This window comes from Hemiscyllium ocellatum, chromosome 18 (genome assembly GCF_020745735.1).
Source record: "Hemiscyllium ocellatum isolate sHemOce1 chromosome 18, sHemOce1.pat.X.cur, whole genome shotgun sequence".
Classification (NCBI taxonomy): Eukaryota; Metazoa; Chordata; class Chondrichthyes; order Orectolobiformes; family Hemiscylliidae; genus Hemiscyllium; species Hemiscyllium ocellatum.
Window position 1 is genome coordinate 83,030,921 of NC_083418.1, and position 17,158 is coordinate 83,048,078.

General features: G+C 46.6%; 1 protein-coding gene across 1 annotated transcript in view; it reads right to left on the bottom strand.

The window, feature by feature from the left end:
* LOC132824520 (SH3 and multiple ankyrin repeat domains protein 2-like) overlaps positions 1 to 16,464 on the bottom strand; it is a 1,314,713-nt gene extending 1,298,249 nt beyond the window's left edge. Inside the window, exon 1 of the mRNA XM_060839149.1 lies at positions 16,236 to 16,464. The gene's annotated coding sequence lies outside the window, so the exon portion shown is untranslated. The remainder of the gene's footprint in view (positions 1 to 16,235) is intronic.
* Between the last annotated feature and the right edge of the window lie 694 nt (positions 16,465 to 17,158).

Sequence of the window (17,158 nt, forward strand, 5' to 3'; positions counted from 1 at the left end):
GAATCCTGGATAAATATGGGTTTTATTATGACTTGACGTAAATCTATTTTGAGCATGTATCTAGTTATTTAATTACTTTGTTGTTTACTGTTAGTAAAGTATGATATTCTATTTTATATTATGTTTTGGTTGTTTGTAGAATAGATTAGCACTGCTGCCCCACAGTGCCAGAGACCTGGGTTCAATTCCCGCCTCAGGCGACTGACTGTGTGGAGTTTGCACATTCTCCCAGTGTCTGCGTGGGTTTCCTCCGGGTGCTCCGGTTTCCTCCCACAGTCCAAAGATGTGCAGGTTAAATGAAGTGGCCATGCAAAATTGCCTGTAGTGTTAGATGAAGGGGTAAATGTAGGGGAATGGGTCTGGGTGGGTTGCGCTTCGGTGAGTTGGTGTGGACTTGTTGGGCCGAAGGGCCTGTTTCCACACTGTAAGTAATCTAATCTAATCAGTAGTTAGTTGCGTTCTTTTTCCTCTTTGTTTTGTTTTTTTACTATTTTTATTTATTTACTTAATTTTATATTGGTGCTTATACTTGTTTATATTACTTTTGTAATTTTGTACAAAAATCTTTAAAATGTTCTATTTTTCTGTAACAAATACCTATTAAGTAAAAGGTGTATGCAGTGTTGGCTTTTATTAGCAGGAACACTGAGTTTAAGAGCCACAAGGTTATACTGCAGCTCTATAGAGCCCTGGTTAGACCACACTTGGAATATTGTATCCAGTTCTGATCGCCTCATTATAGGAAAGATGTGGAAGCTTTAGAGAGGGTGCAGAGGAGGTTTACCAGGATGCTGCCTGGACTGGAGGGTGTGTCTTATGAAGAAAGGTTGAGGGAGCTGGGGCATTTCTCATTGGACAAAGAAGGAGGAGAGATGAATTGATAGAGGTGTACAAGACAATGAGAGGCATAGATAGAGTGGATAGCCAGAGACTTTTTCCCAGGATGGAAATGTATATCATGAGGGGGTATCATTTTAAGGTAATTGGAGGAAGGCTTAGTGGAGATGTCAGAGGTAGGTTCTTTATTCAGAGAGTGGTTGGTGTGCGGAATGCACTGCCAGTGGTAGTAGAGTCAGATACATTAGGGACATTTAAGTGACTCTCTTGGATAGGCACAAGAATGATATTAAAATGTAGAGTTTGTAGATTAGTATGATCTAAGATTAGGATAAAGGGTCAGCATAACATTGAGAGCCAAAGAGCCTGTACTGTGCTACACTGTTCAATGTTCTAATAATTCCTTTTATTTAAAATTTCAGAAATAGTGTTAGACCGACTTCTCTCTCCCTTAAACTGAATATAAAATTCAGTCATATTATTATTATCAAGCAGCACCTTCACCAGGAGACCATTAATTAATGCTATTACACCGCACATTACTATGTTGAGTATAACCAGTCCTCTGGTTGGCACCAGAATATGCCATTGTAAGAACCAATACAGAAAAGTCAGTTGTAGAAAATCGTGGTTGGAACCTACTTCGAGTACTGTGAGTAGATTTGAGCATCACACCTTAGGAAGGAGATATTAAAGTACACTGTAGGTTTACAAGAATGACACCTGGACTTCAGGCGTTAAGTTATGAGAAGAGATTATACAAATAAGGCCTGTTTTCTCCAGAATTTAAAAGGTTAAGGAGTGATCTGATTGAAGTTTTCAATATTAAATAGGAAATGACAGAGTACATAAAAATAAATTGTTTCCACTGTTTGGGGATTCTAGAATTAAAGGCAGAGTCTGAGAATTAGGGCCAGACTGTTCAGGAGAGATGTTAGGAAGCACTTCCACACACAAAGGTTGGGAGAGGTTTGGAACTCTCTTCCACAACAACCATAGATGCTGGATCAGTAGTTAATTTTAAACCCAAGATAGATAAATAAAGCAAAGGTATGAAGGGATATGGGCCAAATACAGGTATTTGGGTATAGGCCACAGATCAGCCATGATCTCAGTGAATAGTGGAACAGACTTGAGGACTTGAATGGTGTACTCCTGATACAATATTCCTAAAACATTCTGTGAGATCATCGCCCTGGCTACCTTTTTCCTTCAGACTTTTCCAGAAAATATACAGATTAAAATCTGCTATGATTATTAAAACATAGAACAATACAGCACAGAATAGGCCCTTCGGCCCACGATGTTGTGCCGAACATTTGTCCTAGCTTAAGCACTTATCCATGTACTTATCCAATTGCCGCTTAAAGGTCACCAATGATTCTGACTCTGCCACTCCCACAGGCAGCGCATTCCAATGCCCCCACCACTCTCTGGGTAAAGAACCTACCCCTGACATCCCCCCTATACCTTCCACCCTTCACCTTAAATTTATGTCCCCTTGTAACACTCTGTTGTACCCGGGGAAAAAGTCTCTGTCTGACTGTCTACTCTATCTATTCCCCTGATCATCTTATAAACCTCTATTAAAGTCACCCCTCATCCTTCGCCATTCCAATGAGAAAAGGCCCAGCACTCTCAACCTATCCTCGTACAAGCTATTCTCCATTCCAGGCAACATCCTGGTAAATCTCCTCTGCACCCTCTCCAAAGCTTCCACATCTTTCCTAAAATGAGGCGACCAGAACTGCACACAGTACTCCAAATGTGGCCTTACCAAGGTCCTGTACAGCTGCAACATCACCTCACGACTCTGGAATTCAATCCCTCTGCTAATGAACGCTAATACACCATAAGCCTTCTTACAAGCTCTATCCACCTGAGTGGCAACTTTCGAAGAGCTATGAACATAGACCCCAAGGTCCCTCTGCTCCTCCACCTTACTAAGAACCCTACCGTTAACCCTGTATTCCGCATTCTTATTTGTCCTTCCAAAATGGACAACCTCACACTTGACAGGGTTGAACTCCAACTGTCACTCCTCAGCCCAGCTCTGCATCATAGCTAAGTCCCTTTGCAAATGACAACAGCCCTCCTCACTATCCACAACTCCACCTTCGCATCTTCGTATCGTCTGCAAATTTACTGACCCACCCTTCGACTCCCTCTTCTAAGTCATTAATAAAAATTACAAACAGCAGAGGACCCAGAACTGATCCCTACGGAAATCCACTTGTAACTGGGCTCCAGGCTGAATATTTACCATCTACCACCACTCTCTGACTTCGACCGGTTAGCCAGTTCTCTATCCAACTGGCCAAATTTCCTACTATCCCATGCCTCCTGACTTTTCGCATAAGCCTACCATGGGGAACCTTATCAAATGCCTTCCTAAAATCCATGTACACTACATCCACTGTTCTACCCTCATCCACATGCTTGGTCACCTCCTCAAAGAATTCAATAAGACTTGTAAGGCAAGACCTACCCCTCACAAATCCGTGCTGGCTGTCCCTAATCAAGCAGTGTCTTTCCAGATACTCATAAATCCTATCCCTCAGTATTACTTTGCCTACCACCGAAGTAAGACTAACTGGCCTATAATTCCCGGGGTTATCCCTATTCCCTTTTTTGAACAGGGGCACAACATTCACCACTCTCCAGTCCCCTGGTACCACCCCCGTTGACAGTGAAGACGAAAAGATCATTGCTAATGGCTCTACAATTTCCTCTCTTGCTTCCCATATAATCCTAGGATATATCCCGTCAGGCCCAGGGGACTTGTCTATCCTCAAGTTTTTCAAAATGCCCAACACATCTTCCTTCCTAACAAGTATCTCCTCTAGCTCACCAGTCCGTTTCATATTCTCCTCTTCAACAATACGGTCTCTCTCATTTGTCAATACTGAAGAAAAGTACTCATTCAAGACCTCTCCTATCTCTTCAGGCTCAATACACAGTCTCCCACTACTGTCCTTGATCGGACCTACCCTCGTTCGCATCATTCTCATGTTTCTCACATACGCATAAAAGGCCTTGGGGTTATCCTTGATCCTACCGCCAAAGAATTTTCATGCCCTCCCATAGCTCTCCAAATCCCTTTCTTCAGCTCCCTCCTGGCTATCCTGTATCCAGTCCTCCAACACTCTGTATGAACCTTGTTTCCTCAACCTTATGTAAGCCTCCTTCTTCCTCTTTACTAGAAATTCAACCTCCCTCGTCAACCAAGGTTCCCTCACACGACCATCTCTTTCCTGCCTGACAGGTATATACATATCAAGGACACGTCGTATCTGTTCCTTGAAAAAGTTCCACATTTCAACGACATCCTTCCCTGACAGCCTATGCTCCCAACTTATGCTCCTCAGATCCTGTCTTGCAGCATCATATTTACCCTTCCCCCAATTGTAAAACCTACCTGCACGCACCTCTCTCTCTCCATAACCAAGGTGAAAGTCACAAAATTGTGGTCACCATCACCAAAATGCTCACCCACTAACAAGCCCATCACTTGTCCCGGTTCGTTACCAAGTACCAAATTCAATATGGCCTCCCCTCTGGTCAGACAATCTACATACTGAGTTAGAAAAGCTTCCTGGACACACTGCACAAACACCGCCCCGTCCAATCTACTTGATCTAAAGAGCTTCCAATCAATATTTGGGAAGTTGAAATCTCCCATGACTACGACCCTGTGGCTTCTGCACCTTTCCAAAATCTGTTTCCCAATCTGTTCCTCCACATCTCTGCTGCTGTTGGGGGGCCTATAGTAAACACCCAACAAGGTGACTGCACCTTTCCTATTTCTGACTTCTGCCCATACTACCTCCAAAGGCAGATCCCCCTCGAACTGCCTTTCTGCAGCCATTATACCATTTCTAATTAGCAACGCCACACCCCCTCCTTTTTTACCACCCTCCCTAATCTTACTGAAACATCTGGAACCAGGAACCTCCAACAACCATTCCTGTCCCTCATCTATCCACGTTTCCGTGATGGCCACAACATCGTAGTCCCAGGTACCAATCCACGCCTTAAGTTCACCCACCTTATTTCTGATACTCCTTGCGTTGAAATATACACACATGAACCTATCTCTGTGTCCGTAAGTATTCCCTGTCAGTGCTACCTTCTCCACAGCCTCCCTACATTCTTGGACATCTTGAAAAACAGCTAACCTACTTGCTGGATTACAAGTCCGGATCCCATCCCCCTGCCAAATTAGTTTAAACCCCCCCCAAGAGTGCTAGCAAACCTACCTCCCAGGATATTGGTGCCCTTCTGGTTCAGGTGCAACCCGTCCTGTTTGTACAGGTCCCACCTTCCCCAGAATGCAGTCCAATTGTCCAAATACCTGAGGCCCTCCCTCCTGCACGTGTTCAACTGCACTCCCTCCCTATTCCTTGCCTCACTGTCACGTGACATCAGCAACAACCCAGAGATGACGACTCTGTCTGTCCTAGCTTTTAGCTTCCAGCCTAACTCCCTGAGCTCCTGAATGACCTCCTCACCCCTCTTCCTACCAATGTCATTGGTGCCAATGTGCACCACGACTTCTGGCTGCACACCCTCACTCTTAAGGATTCTGAAGACACGGTCCGAGACGTCTCGAACCCTGGCACCCGGGAGGCAACAAACCATCCTAGAGTCTCGCCCATGTCCACAGAACCTCCTGTCTGTCCCTCTGACTATAGAGTCTCCTATAACTAGCACTCTCCTCCTCTCCCCCTTTCCCTTCTGAACCTCAGAGCCGGACCTCATGCCAGAGACCCGGTCACTGCAGCTTACCCCTGCTAGACCAACCCCCCCCAACAGTATCCAAAGCGGTATACTTATTGTTGAGGGGAATGACCACAGGGGATCCCTGTACTGCCTGCTTCCTCCCCTTCCCACCTCTAACTGTTACCCAGCTACCTCTGTTCTCTGGCGTAACCATGTCCCCGTAGCTTCTATCTATCACCCTCTATGTGGCCTCCTCTATATTGGGGAGACGGGCCGCTTATTTGCGGAATGCTTCAGAGAACACCTCTGGGACGCCCGGACCAACCAACCCAATCACCCCGTGGCTCAACACTTTAACTCTCCCTCCCACTCCACCAAGGACATGCAGGTCCTTGGACTCCTCCACCGGCAGAACATAACACCACGACGGCCTCAGCCTCTCGTATAATTCTCGGTTCACCCAACTCCAGCTCCAGTTCCCTAACGCGGGCTGTGAGGAGCTGGAGCTGGCTGCACTTCCTGCAGATGAATTCAGCAGGAGCATCGGTGGTCACCCCTACCTCAAACATCCTGCAGGAGGAACATTCCACTACATTCCATGTAGTGTCTCGGGTTCCTTCTCCACTCAAATAACAAATCACTTACCTTCTCAACCAGCTCTGTGCTCCGACTTCCCTCCCGTCCAGCTCCTGCCGCTCTCTGCTGCAAAATGCTGTGTCTTTTTGATAAGGTCTTATTATTTCTTATTATTATTTCCACGCTATGGTGTGGTTATTGTTAGGTACTCCCACAAGTGACTTTTTCTCTTTATCATTTCTTATTTCCGCCCAAACTGTTCTCATATTTTAGTTTCTTGAATTTAGGTCATCCCTCTCTATTGTACAAATACCATCAATAACGAACAAAACCACCCCTCCATCTTTTCTTCCTTTATTGGCATTGCTGGTAACATTTCCTTGAACAAATGGAGATGAGTTGAATATGTCTGCATGGAAACCAGACCAATGGCTAGATCCAAAGAACAAGGAAAGTCCACAGCCCAAGAACAGGCCCTTTGGCCTCCAAGCCCAAGCCAAAACAAATCTGCTGTCTAAACCTGTCGCCCAATTCCTAAGCATCTGTATCCCTCTGCTCCCCACCCAATCATGCATCTGACCAGACGCATCTTAAATTAATCTACCGTGCCTGCCTCTACTGCCTCTATTGGCAACGCGTTCCAGACACCCACCACCCTCTGTGTAAAGTACTTGCCATGTGTATCCCCTTTAAACTTTTCACCTCTCACCTTGAACACATGACGTCTCGTTATTGAATCCTTCACCCTGGGAAAAAGCTTATTTCACAGGAACATATCTCTCCTGAACTCTAACCAACCTCTCTTTAAAAGCCTCCCACATCCCGAATGTGGATTTCCCTCAAACGCCTGCTCCCAATCCACATTCCCCAGCTCCTGCCCAATTTTGGGATAGTTGGCCTTCCCCCAATTTAGCGCTCTTCCTTTAGGACGCTCTCATCTTTGTCCATGAGTATTCTAAAACTTATGGAATTGTGATCACTATTCCTAAGTAATCCCCCAAAGCAGTTCAGTTATTTTCTCACCTACTCCAATAGCCTTTCACCTTCTTCCTTAATAAGACTTTATCTGGCTTTTTCTTCAACAGATACTGCTTCTACCAGCTTTTGAGGCAGCAAATTCCAAAGACTCGCCAGCCTCTGAAAAAAATTATCCTCATTTCTGTTTTAAATGACTAACCTCTTGACTTCTAAACAGTAGCCTCTCATTCTAAATTCTCCCACAAGATGAAACATCCTCTCTATGTCCTGCCTGTCAAGATCGTTTAGGATCCTATATGATTCAATCAAGTCATCTCTTTTGTCTTGCAAACTCCAGGGGATACAAAACTAGTCTGGCTAACCTTTCCTCACAAGACAATCTGCTCCATTCCAGGGATTAGTCTGGGTAAACTTTCCCTGTGTGCAACACATTTATGTCCTTCCTCAGAAAGCGTAATCAATATTGCACACAGTATTCCACAGTATGAGCGAGCTTTCAGAAAGCTATTTATAAGGTCCCACACAAAAGTTTAACAAACAAATTTAAGAGAATTACTTGAATGATTAATTGTCAATGTTTTGTTTTGTACTGATTCAAAAATTTTGTTTATTAAAGAAACGTATTTGATAGATCCTCATGTTCTAAGTTTAATCTAGAGCAAGACAGAAACATTACATCAAAGATGTGTTTCCAACAGTGATCATGTCTTTTGTTTACACTGATTAACAGGCACCATCTCCAAATGACTGACCCCCCACCCTCTCTCTCTCCCCACACTTTCCCAGGGGTTCTACAGAGGGGTGTACCCTAAACCCCACTTCCCCAGATAATCTCTCCAACATTATTCTATATAGGGTAAAGGTGGAACCTGGGCTGAAAATGTGTTGCTGGTTAAAGCACAGCAGGTTAGGCAGCATCCAAGGAACAGGAAATTCGACGTTTCGGGCCAGAGCCCTTCATCAGGAATGAGGAGAGTGTGCCAGGCAGGCGAAGATAAGAGGTAGGGAGGAGGGACTTGGGGGAGGGGCGATGGAGATGTGATAGGTGGAAGGAGGTCGAGGTGAGGGTGATAGGCCGGAGTGAGGTTGGGGTGGAGAGGTCAGGAAGAAGATTGCAGGTTAGGAGGGCAGTGCCGAGTTCGAGGGAATCGACTGAGACAAGGTGGGGGGAGGGAAAATGAGGAAACTGGAGAAATTTGAGTTCATCCCTTGTGGTTAGAGGGTTCCCAGGCGGAAGATGAGGCGCTCTTCCTCCAACCGTCATGTTGTTATGTTCTGGCGATGGAGGAGTCCAAGGACCTGCATGTCCTTGGTGGAGTGGGAGGGAGAGTTAAAGTGTTGAGCCACTGGGTGGTTGGGTTGGTTGGTCCGGGCGTCCCAGAGGTGTTCCCTGAAGCATTCCGCAAGTAGGCGTCCCGTCACCCCAATATAGAGGAGGCTACATCGGGTGCAGCGGATGCAATAGATGATGTGTGTGGAGGTGCAGGTGAATTAGTGGCGGATATGGAAGGATCCCTTGGGGCCTTGGAGAGAAGTAAGGGAGGTGGTGTGGGCGCAAGTTTTACATTTCTTGCGGTTGCAGGGGAAGGTGCCGGGAGTGGAGGTTGGGTTGGTGGGGGGTGTGGACCTGACGAGGGAGTCATGAAGGGAGTGGTCTTTGCGGAACGTTGATAGGGGAGGGGAGGGAAATATATCCCTGGTGGTGGGGTCCGTTTGGAGGTGGCGGAGTCCGTTTGGAGGTGGCGGAAATGACGGCGGATGATACGCTGTATATGGAGGTTGGTGGGGTGGTAGGTGAGAACCAGTGGGGTTCTGTCTTGGTGGCGGTTGGAGGGGTGGGGCTCAAGGGCGGAGGAGCGGGAAGTGGAGGAGATGCAGTGGAGGGCATCGTCGATCACGTCTGGGGGGAATCTGCGGTCTTTGAAGGAAGAGGCCATCTGGGCTGTACGGTATTGGAACTGGTCCTTCTGGGAGCAGATGCGGCGGAGACAAAGGAATTGGGAATATGGGATGGCGTTTTTATAGGGGGCAGGGTGGGAGGAGGTGTAGTCCAGGTAGCTGTGGGAGTCAGTCGGTTTATAGTAGATTTCTGTGTTGAGTCGGTCGCCCGAGATAGAAATGGAAAGGTCTAGGAAGGGGAGGGAGGAGTCTGAGACAGTCCAGGTGAATTTGAGGTCGGGATGGAAGGTGTTGGTAAAGTTGATGAACTGTTCAACTTCCTCGTTGGAGCACGAGTCAGTGCCGATACAGTCATCGATGTAGCGGAGGAAAAGGTGGGGGGTGGTGCCAGTGTAGTTGCGGAAGATGGACTGTTCCACATATCCTACGAAGAGAAAGGCGTAGCTGGGGCCCATGCGGGTGCCCATGGCAACTCCTTTAGTTTGGAGGAAGTGGGAGGATTGGAAAGAGAAGTTATTCAGGGTGAGGACCAGTTCAGTCAGTCGAAGGAGGGTGTCAGTGGAAGGGTACTGGTTGGTGCGGTGGGAAAGGAAGAAGCAGAGGGCTTTGAGTCCTTCATGATGGGGGATGGAGGTGTACAGGGACTGGATGTCCATGGTGAAGATAAGGCGTTGGGGACCGGGGAAGCAAAAATCCTGGAGGTGGTGGAGGGCGTGGGTGGTGTCCCGAACGTAGGTGGGGAGTTCTTGGACTAAAGGAGACAGAACCGTGTCGAGGTACGCAGAGATGAGTTCGGTGGGGCAGGAGCAGGCTGAGACAATGGGTCGGCTGGGGCAGTCAGGTTTGTGGATTTTGGGCAGGAGGTAGAAACGGGCGGAAGGTGGTAGTAAAGGTGGAACCTGTCAAAATATTGCAGTAAAAAGTTGTGTGCGTGTGCTATTGGGAGACTTACCCCACAAAGGCAGTAGCAGCAGCTTCTGGGGTGGGCAGGGGGTTGTGTTGGGTGGGCAGGTTGGACGGGATTGGGTGGGGGCAGGGACGGTGGTGGACCAGGTGGGGTGGGGGCGGGGGCTCATGTGTGATGAGCTACTGCCTCGTCTCCTGAATGGGGAGCAGACTTTAAAAACTCCGAGCACCAGAGGAGAGGCATTTAGTCGATTATCCGAGTGAAATAATGCCCGCCCATCTCATTCGGATAATCGAGGTTCCTCTGTATACCTATTTGGAAGAAAGTAGGCTTATCAGTGATAGGCAGCATGGTTTTGTGCAGGGAAGATCATGTCTCACAAACCTATAAGAATTCTTTGAAGAGGTGACAAAGTTGATTGATGAGGGAAGGGATTTAGATGTCATCATGGACTTTAGTAAGGGGTTTGATAAGGTTCCCCATGGTAGGCTGATGAAGGTGAAGTCACATGGGGTCCAGGGTGTTCTAGCTACATGGATAGAGAACTGGCTGGGCAACAGGAGACAGAGAGCAGTAGTGGAAGGGAACTTCTCAAAATGGCAACCTGTGAGCAGTGGTGTCCCACTCGGATCCGTGCTGGGACCACTGTTGTTTGCAATATACAACAGTGATTTGGAGGAAGGTGTAGGTTGCCTCATTATCCAGTTTGCAGATGACACTAAGATTGGTGGAGTAGCAGATAGTGATGGGGACTGTCAGAGAATACAGCAGAATATCGATAGATTGTACAGTACAGTAGAGAAAAGGCAGATAGAGTTCAATCTGGGCAAATGTGAGGAAGATTCAATTCAAGAGCAAACTATACAGTGAATGGAAAAGTCCTGGGGAAAATTGATGTACAGAGAGATCTGAATGTGGCAACGCAGGTCAGTAGAGTGGTTAAGATGGCATACGGCATGCTTTCCTTTCCTTGGACGGGGTATTGATTAAAAGGTCATGTTACAATTGTATAAGACTTTGGTTTGGCCACATTTGGAATATTGCATACAGTTCTAGTTACCACATTACCAAAAGGATGTGGATGCTTTGAAGAGGGTGCAGAGGAGGTTCACTAGGACGTTGCCTGGTATGGAGGAGGCCAGCTATGAGGAGAGGATGAGTAGATTAGGATTCTTTTCTTTGGAAAGAAGGCAGTTGAGGGGGAACCTGACTGAGGCCTACAAAATCATGAGAGGTATAGACAGGACGGATAGCAAGAAACGTTTTCCCAGAGTGGAGGATTCAATTACTCGGGGTCACAAGTTCAAAGTGAGAGGGAAAAAGTTTAGGGGAGATATATGCAGAAAATTCTTTACACAGAGGGTGGTGAGTGCCTGGAATGCATTGCCAGCGGAGGTGGTAGGGGTGAAAACAACAGTGTCATTTAAGATATATCTAGACTGATACACGAATGGACAGGGAGCAGAGGGATATAGATCCTAAAAAATAGTTGACAGGTTTAGATAGAGGATATGGATTGGAGGGCCAAAGGGTGTGTTCATGTGCTGTAATGTTCTTTATAAGTTTGAGGTTACACATAAATCAGTCTCAATATAGTCATAGAGGTCTACAGCATGGTAATAGGCTCTTCAGCCCAACTTTCCCATGCCGCATACCTTTCACAATTAAACTAGCCCCATTTGCCTGCATTTAGCCCAAACGCCTCCATACCTATCCCATCCATTTACTTGTCTAAATGTTTCTTAAATGACAAAATTCTATTCACTTCCATCCCTCCCTCTGGCAGCCTGTTCCAGACACTCACCACACTCTGTGTGAAAAAAAAATGCCCCTCTGGACCCTTTTGTATCTCTCCCCTTTAACTTATGCCTTCCAGTTTTAGAATAGAATCCCTACAGTGTGGAAACAGGTCCTTTGGCCCAACAAGTCCACCCTGACTCTCTGAAAAGTAACCCACCCAGATCCATTTCCCTACCCTACATTTACCCCAGACCAATGCACCTAACCTACAGATCCCTGAACACTACGGGCAATTTAGCATTGCCAATTCACTTAAACTGCACATCTTTTGACTGTGGGAGGAAACCGGAGCACCCAGAAAAAACCCACGCAGACACGGGGAGAATGTGCATGAGAGAGTAAACTCCTATTCCTGATTCGTAAGTTCATCCATTTGTATTTTTCTAAATATGCCACATCCACTAGTTCTCCCTTATCTATTCTGCCAGTTGCACACTTAAAATCTCCAAAGATTTTTAAACATGACTTTTTCATAAATCCATGTTGATTTTGCCCAATCCAACCATTACGATCCAAGAGTCCCAATAACACATCCTTCATCTAAATTCAGAATAATTGTCTGCACAATGAAATGTAAAAGAGAATGATGGTTTTGTCAAACTTCTTCATCTGTTTGATACTCAGGAATATTGGAAAATAACTGGCAACCAAGGCTAGTCAAAAAATTGCAAATTTCAGCACATATCAGCTAAAGGAATACATTTTCAATGTGATATATTTTTAATGAAACAATATAAATGGTAATGCTGCACGATAATAAATTCAGAGTAACTTATTGTTGTTCTCTCACACCAGAGAAGTTTTATTTCAGTTAAGAAAAGTCCAAATATTTTGACCAATTAGACCAAGCACTCCCTCCTGACTTGAACCTTGTCAGTCTGGATTGCTGAGAACAGAATGACAACAGAAAGAATCCAAATAGAGTTAATCCTAAAACCTAATCTCACAGAACGAGTGATAGCTTAGGATGGGGAATCCTTTTGCCTTTCCATTTGCAATGCCGTAGGAAGTCCATTATTTCTAATGTTGGAAACAGTGCAGAACCAGAAAAGGGAGGTTGCAAACTAATTCTCCAAATGTTCTCCCAGCCTTTGGAACTCGATACAAGCAGCTCGATCCACAACTTAACTTTATCACTTAGTTATACAGTCCTTTCAGGCCACTTGCTGAAAATGGAATTCAACTCTAAAGTAACAAAAGTAATTTTATTTTGGGTCGGTTTCAAATCCACAATTTCAATATTTTCCCATCTAATTTTCTTTTCTCTTCACAGTATCTCATCTCTCCCGCTGAGACGGTGTTTGCCTCTGGACTACTGCAGCCACAGTCTGACCAGAAGAACAAGAAATGGGAAAGGAGTAGGCCATTCAGCCCCTCAGGTCTGCTCTGCCACTCCACAAAGTCAGAGCTGATCCGAAATTCCTTCTGCCCTTTCCCCAAAAATCTTCTGTTCAAGAATTTATCTCAGCTTGAAATAAACACAAGATTCTGTCTCCAGTTCTCTGTTGTAAGGACCTCCAAGACTCTCAACTTTCTGAGAGAAGAAAGTCCTCCTCATCTCAGTCTTAAATTGTCATAGTCTCAGACTATCCCCTCTGGTCCTAAACTCTCCCATGAAGGGAAACATCCTCTCAGCATTGACCCTGTCAAGCTCCTTAATGAATCCCGTATGTTTCAATGAGATCACCTCTCATTCTTCTAAACTCCAGTGAGTAGAGTCACAATTTGTTAAATCTTTCCTCATGAGACAATCCTCGCAGACCAGGCATCATCTTTTTTATAAAATTAGAGAAGCTCTTATTGTCAGTTTTATATTCCTTGCTAGTTTGCCCTCATAATTTTCTCCTGGTGGTGATGGCTGTGGGGGGAGGGAGGGGAAGGGTGCTGTGGAGAGTCTAGTGGGAGGCAGAGGGAGGGTGTAGTTGAGTGTCCGGGACACAAGGGGCTACAGTCTCAGAAACACAAAAGACCATTTTGGACTGAATTGTTATTAAATTTCTTCACTCAGAAGGTGATGACTCTGCGTAATTCTCTACATCAGAAGGCGGCATGGGTGATATCCCCGAGATGTTTAAGAAAAAGAAACAGATTTTCAAGAAGCACGGAGAGAGTGTGGAAAAACAGCACTGAGGTAGAGAATCGGCATTGATCATGTTAAGTGGTGAATCTGGCTGCTGTTAATGTACAGTTAGTATTCCAAGTCTGTTACCCATGGTGACAATGATGGAACATAACCTGCCTCTCCCAACAACTTGTATTTATGTAGCATCTAAAACATAGTAAACTGCTATTTACGGTGCATTCACAACAGTGTCATGAACAAAATTTTCTACAGTGCCCTATTAGGAGATTTAGGATGACTGGCCAAAATTTTGTTCAACGAGACAAGTTTTTAGGAGCATCTCAAAGTGGGAAGTAGAGGTAGAGTGATGGAAAGGTTTGGGACAGAATGCCAGGTTTTAGGGCCCAGATTGCTGATGGTGTAGTTACCAATGGTGAATAAAAATGAGGGATACAAGAAGCCAAAAACAGGAGTACAAAGATCTCAAAGTCAGGGTCACATAACCTCAGAGACGAGTCATACAGATGCACAGCACAGAAACAGACCCTTCGGTCCAACCTGTCCATGCCAACCAGATATCCCAACCCAATCTAGTCCCACCTGCCAACACCTGGCCCATATCCCTCCAAACCCTTCCTATTCATATACCCATCCAAATGCCCCTTAAATGTTGCAATTGTACCAGCCTCCACCACATCCTCTGACAGCTCATTCCATATATGTACCACCCTCTGTGTGAAAAAGTTGCCCCTTAGGTCTCTTTTATATCTTTCCCCTCTCACCCTATGCCCTCTAGTTCTGGACTCCCCCACCCCAGGGAAAAGACTGTCTATTTATCCTAACCATACCCCTCATGATTTTATGAACTCTAAAATCACCCCCTCAACCTCCAGGCTCCAGGGAAAACAGCACCAGCCTGTTCAGCCTCTCCCTATAGCTCAAATCCTCCAACCCTGGCAACATCCTTGTAGATCTTTTCTGAACCCTTTCAAGTTTCACAACATCTTTCCGATAGGAAGGAGACCAGAATTGCACGCAATATTCCAACAGTGGCCTAACCAATTCCCTGTACATCCGCAACATGACCTCCCAACTCCTGTACTCAATACTTGCAGAAGTAGGCCATATGGCCTTATGCCTTCACCATCATACATTAAGATTACCAGTTATATGATTTTTGTCTCAACTTCTTTTTCCCAACTACCCAATACCCAGAGTTCCTTGTCATTCAAGAATCAATGACTCTGCACTCAGAGCAACAGAATTCAACAAAATTGTGACCCACTGCTGAGAAAAAATTATCACCATCATAAATTGGAAATTATTTTAATTCTAGGCTGTCATACCAGAGCGTCATCCCTCCAACATTCATCCTGTTAAATTCCCTCTCAATATTACATTTAAAAAAAATAAGATCAACTCTCATTCTTCCAAACTGCAACAAATACAGTCCTCACAATACTAGCCCCTCATTGCAGGAATCAGTTGAATGAACTTTCTCCGAACTGCTTCCAATGTAACTATGTCATTTGTTCAATAAGATCCACATGCACACAGTTAAATCCGAGACTCTTGGCATGGAGCAGGTGACATGAGGGTTATAAGTCTGATTTTGAAAATTTCAAAACAACATAATTTTGGTCAATCAATTTGGCAAGTGTATTTCCAAGATTACAATATCAAATATTTGCTACAGATTATAACAAAGTATTTAAAGAGTACGCTTATCACATTGAAACTGTTCAAAGGGCTTCATGCAATGCTGAAACAGTTTCCCAGCAATAACAGCTCAATGAGGCTCCCACTGCCAACTCGAAAAGGTATTTTTTAATCAACCCTGTCATGTCATGCCACTAGAACAGGCAGGACTTGAACCTAGTTGCCCTGGTCTAGAGGCAGGGACACTGTCACTGCTCCAGCCTCTGCTCTCCGCTTGCTCCAGGACCCTGAGCTGGATGCGCGCCGATTCATTGAGAGAAACTTCCTTTGAGCGCCTCCTGCTGGGGATTTGTGATAAAATGGAACTTGAGCAAAATGTCAAACATGAAACATTTTGGAAAATCGTACAATTTGCAATAAACCCCGCGATGGGAAATAATCTGTTAGTCAGCGTTCCCGTGAAAACCAGCGGATAATTGATCACAAAACAATGTGATGTTGGGGGAAGTCAAACTGCAGTTAAACAAATGGAAGCCCCCAATTAAAAACTTTGTGTGAGTTTGAGGTCCTGGCCGGGCACCTTCCCCTGCCTTGGTCCTGAGGAACATCATATTATCATTTGACAAGAGTTAGCTCTGTGAATGCAGAGGCGATTGGCTGCAGGATTCCCAATGTGCTGGAACTTTCCCTCCAATGGGTCTAGTTCCAGGGTCTGGTCAAACCCGGAGCAATCAGCAGCTGATTCTCAGGGGAATCCCTCACCGTCAGGGCACAGTGTTACCGTCCCACACTTACCCACTGAGTGCTGCCCGCTCCGAGATCTCCCTCCAGCTTCAATCCACCTGCAATCACCGAGCTCCGGCCGCTCTCACCTCCCTCCCGGAGCATCTAACCCCGACAGGGGGAGGGTTCCATCCACAAACACAGACCCTCAACCCCTACACTCCCCGCCGGCTCTGGGCAGGGGGAGAGAGCAGGAAGCCTGTGCTGGCTTTCCCCAAGCTGCCTACCGCCGGAATCCGACACTGCTCCTCACCTGGAAGCGAGCCACCTCCCTGCTCAAAGGCAGCGCTGTGTAACCCTGTGTGTGCCGGAGTCAAACTGCTCCAGCAGGACACGGGGAGAGAGGACAGAGGGAGAGGGGGAGAGAGGGCAGAGGGAGAGGGGGCACGGGGAGAGAGGACAGAGGGAGAGGGGGAGAGAGGGCAGAGGGAGAGGGGGCACGGGGAGAGAGGGCAGAGGGAGAGGGGGCACGGGGAGACAGGACAGAGGGAGAGGGGGAGAGAGGGCACGGGGAGAGAGGGCAGAGGGAGAGGGGGCACGGGGAGAGAGGGCAGAGGGAGAGGGGGCACGGGGAGAGAGGGCAGAGGGAGAGGGGGAGAGAGGGCACGGGGAGAGAGGACAGAGGGAGAGGGGGCACGGGGAGAGAGGGCAGAGGGAGAGGGGGCACGGGGAGAGAGGGCAGAGGGAGAGGGGGCACGGGGAGACAGGACAGAGGGAGAGGGGGCACGGGGAGAGAGGGCAGAGGGAGAGGGGGCACGGGGAGAGAGGGCAGAGGGAGAGGGGGCACGGGGAGACAGGACAGAGGGAGAGGGGGCACGGGGAGAGAGGGCAGAGGGAGAGGGGGAGAGAGGGCACGGGGAGAGAGGACAGAGGGAGAGGGGGCACGGGGAGACAGGACAGAGGGAGAGGGGGCACGGGGAGAGAGGGCAGAGGGA